Source organism: Cicer arietinum, chromosome 6 (assembly GCF_000331145.2).
Source record: "Cicer arietinum cultivar CDC Frontier isolate Library 1 chromosome 6, Cicar.CDCFrontier_v2.0, whole genome shotgun sequence".
In the NCBI taxonomy this organism is placed as follows: domain Eukaryota; kingdom Viridiplantae; phylum Streptophyta; class Magnoliopsida; order Fabales; family Fabaceae; genus Cicer; species Cicer arietinum.
In genome coordinates, this window is record NC_021165.2 from 35,399,636 (window position 1) to 35,406,121 (window position 6,486).

At 30.9% G+C, this 6,486-nt stretch overlaps 1 non-coding gene and 1 pseudogene across 1 annotated transcript; both read right to left on the reverse strand.

The window, feature by feature from the left end:
• Window positions 1–797: 797 nt before the first annotated feature.
• On the reverse strand, window positions 798–894 carry LOC113785097 (small nucleolar RNA Z103). The gene has a single exon (XR_003471238.1). It is a non-coding gene; the product is annotated as a small nucleolar RNA Z103 (small nucleolar RNA).
• A 97-nt stretch (window positions 895–991) lies between these two features.
• LOC113785098 (small nucleolar RNA Z103) lies at window positions 992–1,082 on the reverse strand (annotated as a pseudogene).
• Window positions 1,083–6,486: the final 5,404 nt, after the last annotated feature.

The window sequence follows — 6,486 nt, forward strand, 5'->3', positions numbered from 1 at the left end:
CACTATTGAAAGTGGATATTCATGCAAAATAATTGCATGTGCAAGCTCTTTCCTAGCATTTTCAGCATCATAAATTCCAGTCCCCAACTCCTTTTTACCTTGCAAGACCTTAGCAGTAAGAAATGTTTGTTCGTTATTATGTCTCATGGTAGAAAAACGTGGAGTACATATTTTCATATGTCCGCGCAAGTGTGAGGTCCCGTCTCTTGCTCTCCCACCAAGCAATTTCTTGCAATAATTACATTTAGCTTTTTCTTTTCCATCAACTTTGACCTTTGTAAAATGATCCCATACAATACTTTTAAGTCTATTGTTACGATCTTCGGGTATTTCATCTGTCATATTATCATTTGTCTCATCGTGTGGTGTTTGCACAGTTTCATTTGGTGTAGAAACATTAGCTAACGGATTACAGCTTTCATTCATAGTTGGTTGATGAGAACTTTCTTCTGAAGTAAGTTGATATGGTAGTGGTTGAGATGATGTGCCTTCAATTTCCATTTATATATTCTGTAAAGTTGCACATAAAAATAAATTAAATTCATAAATAAGTTATACACTCATTCATACACACATATATTTCTTAAAAAATTTATCACAGAAAAATATTAAATCGCCAATTCACCACATAAAATGCAGAAAAAGGAAGAACAAATTTCTATAAACAACCGAATCAAAGCATAATCAGTTCAAAGCTGATTAATTCTCCTTTGCTTAATTCCCCTTTGCTTAATTCTCCAATATGAATTATAAGGATAAATACAAAACATAACCATAACCAATTTGTACATGCAAATGTGGATCAGATTATTTGGCTTAATTTCTCAAAAGAGAAAAAAAAATCGCACAGAATGTTCAGCTTCGATCATCTGGGGAAATAATCATCACATCCATCTTGGAAAGCAAAATAAAAACAATATTATAAAAAGAGCAGATGAATGTATATTCACAATGTAAATATAAACATGTAAAACATTTTAAGAATGAAAATATGGATCATATTATTAGGCTTGATTTCTCTAAAGAGAAAAAAATTCGCACAGTATCTTCAGATTCGACCATCTGGGGAAAATAATTTGCACGGTATGTTCAGAATCAATTCCACATTACAATGAAACATACTAATAGACACTATCATGAATATCATAGAGAGGATAAATATGTCTTCAAAATACAATAAACATACACAAAATTAATAAGTTGACGAGAGGGAATGACGGTGTTTCAATACCTCTTTGACGAGATCGCTCAATGCAGAAACCCCAAGGCAACCTACAGCTGTGTACACCAAGGATTACGAAGACGGCGCACGAAGAGGAGGGAGGACGGTCGAGACAGAAAAATTGAGGGTGGAGGTGGACGGTGGCAGCAAGCTAGGAAAAAGAAGGAAGATTGATAAAATTAGGGTTTTGTTACTATTTTAAGAGATGTAAGGGTATTTAAGTAATTGTATTTATGTCGGGTGGGTGCAGGTGCGGGTGCGGGGCGGATTTGATGAAACCCGTCCCCGCACCCGCCCGTAACTTTGAAAAACGGGGAAAATCCGCACCCGCACCCGCGTCCATTAAAAACGGTTTTTCCCCGTTAAATGCGGGGCGGATGCGGGGTGGTTCGGGTGGGTTCGGGTTCAAATGCCATGCCTAATAAGGTCTTCATACAAATTATCTTTGCTATATTTGTGATTTTACCACATACAAATAAACTGTATGAAGAGCTTAAACGTTCAATCCAAAACTAAGGAATAAACTGTATGAAAAATGTAACACCCCAAATTTTATAATAAACTACTTTATTAATTAAATAGAATTTTAAATAATTAATTTGATGACTAATATTATTTTAGAATATATGTTGATAAATTTCGTAGCTAATTTTTGTTATATGAATGCTTTCTATGATGTGTTAGTTTGATACATGTTATATTACATGAGCGATATAAATAATACATATTATATTTTGTTATTTGATATATTTAAAAATCGTTAAATGTGTGGCATTTGATATTATTGTGATATTTGATTTAATTTCGTTAAATGTGTGGCATTTGATATTATTGTGATATTTGATTTAATTTCGTTAAATGTGTGGCATTTGATATTATTGTGATATTTGATTTAATTTCGTTAAATGTGTGGCATTTGATATTATTGTGATATTTGATTTAATTTCGTTAAATGTGTGGCATTTGATATTATTGTGATATTTGATTTAATTTCGTTAAATGTGTGGCATTTGATATTATTGTGATATTTGATTTAATTTCGTTAAATGTGTGGCATTTGATATTATTGTGATATTTGATTTAATTTCGTTAAATGTGTGGCATTTGATATTATTGTGATATTTGATTTAATTTCGTTAAATGTGTGGCATTTGATATTATTGTGATATTTGATTTAATTTCGTTAAATGTGTGGCATTTGATATTATTGTGATATTTGATTTAATTTCGTTAAATGTGTGGCATTTGATATTATTGTGATATTTGATTTAATTTCGTTAAATGTGTGGCATTTGATATTATTGTGATATTTGATTTAATTTCGTTAAATGTGTGGCATTTGATATTATTGTGATATTTGATTTAATTTCGTTAAATGTGTGGCATTTGATATTATTGTGATATTTGATTTAATTTCGTTAAATGTGTGGCATTTGATATTATTGTGATATTTGATTTAATTTCGTTAAATGTGTGACATTTGATATTATTGTGATTTTTGATTTAATTTCGTTAAATGTGTGACATTTGATATTATTGTGATTTTTGATTTAATTTCGTTAAATGTGTGGCATTTGATATTATTGTGATATTTGATTTAATTTCGTTAAATGTGTGGCATTTGATATTATTGTGATATTTGATTTAATTTCGTTAAATGTGTGGCATTTGATATTATTGTGATATTTGATTTAATTTCGTTAAATGTGTGGCATTTGATATTATTGTGATATTTGATTTAATTTCGTTAAATGTGTGGCATTTGATATTATTGTGATATTTGATTTAATTTCGTTAAATGTGTGGCATTTGATATTATTGTGATATTTGATTTAATTTCGTTAAATGTGTGGCATTTGATATTATTGTGATATTTGATTTAATTTCGTTAAATGTGTGGCATTTGATATTATTGTGATATTTGATTTAATTTCTTTAAATGTGTGGTGTGTGATATTATTGTGATATTGGTTGTTGAATTAATTTTATGCATATGTTTGATTAGATGAGTTTAAATGATGTTATAATAAAAATAGATGTGTTGTGATAATTATATGTAATGATGATAATGTATGATTAATAATGGTGATGTGATAAATTTGTGATGAATATATGTGTTGTTGTATGATTGATGATAGTGATTCTATAAATTGTGATGAGTTTATGTGATGATGATGATGATGTGTGATTAATTATAGTGATGTTATAAATTGTGATGAGAATATTGTGATTTCAATTTGTGTATGAGATGACTGTATTAATGGAGTATCATATACCAACGAGGGGAGAAAATAAATATTGTGAATTTGTGAAGTGGAGATTATTTTGTCATCATATAGGTAGGGCCTGACAAGCCTAGTGATTACGGGGAAGTACAACTTAATGAGCCTGATCGTGGCGGTCTGCTGTCGAGCCTTAAGGCAAGATTGTTAGACCTTGGAGGTATTCGGGTGGGGAATTCCTAGGTGACTTGGAGGTAGCACTCCAAATGTCGGGAGCTACCACGCAACACACGTTTACCTCGACTGTCACGTATATGTGTCTCGGGTTGAGTTGAGGGGATCTATGAGGACAGGGCCAATTTGAATTGTCCGTCCACCGGGATGGTGGCATAGTATCAAGCCTCCTAACCAAGTACTTCAGAGTTAGAATGGTACCACATTGTGAAGTAGAGTCTAAGCTCATGCATAGCATTGCATTTACTTGTGATTGTTTTGTGGTGATTGATGTGTTTCAAAAGTAATAATAATTACTCTTAGATGATTTGATGCATATTATAATGAGATGATTATCTTACTTGAGTGAATTTGATGTTATAATATGATACTATTTACTTAAATATTTTGAGATATCGTAATGTGATTATGATACGGTCTATTATGATTGTTGCGTGTTCTTCTTACTTATATTATACTATTAACATGATTTTGAAACTCACCTCCTTCGTTGTTTGTGTTTGACTGGCTTGGCCCTGCGTTTGCGAAATCGCAGATGTTACAGGTTAATAAGTCTTGAAGTTCAAGTTTGGGAGGAACCCCGCTCTGATAGGTGATACCGGAAATAAGGTTGTAATTTGTAGTTTACTTATTTATTTTGAAATGACTTTTGTATGAAAACCATATAAGTACTAGTAGGTTTTTAGAATTAAATCAAGTTAATAAGTCTTGAAGTTCAAGTTTGGGAGGAACCCCGCTCTGATAGGTGATACCGGAAATAAGGTTGTAATTTGTAGTTTACTTATTTATTTTGAAATGACTTTTGTATGAAAACCATATAAGTACTAGTAGGTTTTTAGAATTAAATCAAGTAATTATACTTAATTCAAGCTTATTGAGATTGCACTATGGAGTAAAGAAGTTAAAGTGTTCCTTTTGATTTTTGAGAAACGTGATATCCTAAATTAAAGATTAAAGTTTTTATTTTCTTGGAAACATATTATTATTTATCTGCTGCAAATTTTATAGAAATATGATATAAATTATTATATATATTATTTTGGGGTTTAGGGGGTCACAAAAAACATATGCATGACCTCAAATCTTTTCCTTTGAAATAAGGAAAAGTCGCCCAATATCTTAATGTGGGTCACTAAGATAATTGAGTCCTGATTGGTAAAGGTGGTCTGGCCAAACCCCAATCAGCGTCTTGATTGTTCTCCTTTACCTGTTATTCCATGCCTGAAATAACCTAAATGTCCCACCATGAATAAGGCCATGCATGCTCTGATTAATGATATTGTACAAAAATTACATGTTTTGTATGAAATGAACTTATTATGTCATATATAAAATGCATCATTCATCCACAACAATTATCAATAAATTAGGCGATATACTAAACTCAAAATAATTTAATCTTAAGTCCTTAATTTAAAACGTAAATTCATAGTCAGAAAATAGAAACAATATTGGAGTCATGAAAATAGTAACAACTTCATAACAATTAATAACTCAAACATAATAAAAGTTATATATATATACATATATAAATAATGAAGCCATTCAAATTTCTTAAGAATTTTATTCATTCTTGCAAATCACACAGTAGAATATTTTCAGCACAATGGTCACTAATAATTATTGATGAAGGGTCAAATTACTTTAGAAAACTCCAAAATTTACTTGAAAGCTAACTCAATTAAGAACATAATGCAATTGATCCATCTCAAAATTGGAAACCTATAATTTAGGAAAAACCATGCACTAAGACTAATTTACACACGCTGCAGAAAGTCTCTATCACAAAAGTCATTAATACTTATTGAAAAATGGTCGAATGACAATAGAAAATTTTGAAACTTTTACTGATATAACTCACCTATATACACAACATAGTTGGTCTCATCTCAAAATTCGAAATCAATAATTCATGAAAAATCTGATTCTAAGACTTGTTTACATAGTTTTGTTTTTATTTAGAAAACCAAACTTAAATACAACAATTCTCCTGCAATAGTTCTCGCAGTATTTTCATCAAACACCTCTCATGCATTGAATATTTGGTATAAGAATAGAATTTTCGCTCCACTAGTAAATAAAACCATATATTTTAAATGCATACACCTAAAATAATAATTCTAACCGAAATTAACCTAACATAACACAATTTCACAAATACATATCAGAGGCAACAACAGCAGTAACGAGCATAAATCATGCTCGACAAGCATAATCACCTTAAATCTAGTGATACACATATAATTAAATTTTTCCTAATAGATAATACATTCACAAACATCACAACCATAAACAACAACCTACGTTCTAACTTATTTTCAACAACATCAGAAAGTGAAATCCCTAATCATAACAACAACAACAACAAAAAAACCCTTTAATAAAAAGAACTCATCATTGGTGATAAAGGAGAAGACAATGTTCTTGGTAGCTGAACTCCCCTTTTGCCTGAATTGCCACTTTGACTCTTCTTCGTTGGTTAGTATCCTCTGCTGCTTTGATTGAAACCGGTTAGTAGTTACAAATTGAGACATGCAAGGTTTAAAAAAGGGTTCAAGGAGCTTTGTCAAGCTTTTGGGTAAGGAAAATGAGAGGTTGAAGATTGGGAGCATGGGAGGATGCATGCTTAGGTAACGAAGAAGAAGAAGGAACGGGAATGTGGGTTTCTGAAAATGGTAAAGAGATATTGGAGGAATAGTGTGAAAATTACGCCATAGCCCTTCGTTTGTCCAAATATTACAAGAATTTTTTTTTTAACTTATAAACTAGGTATTTTATTTTTAAATTAACAGTTTTAATAATTAACAG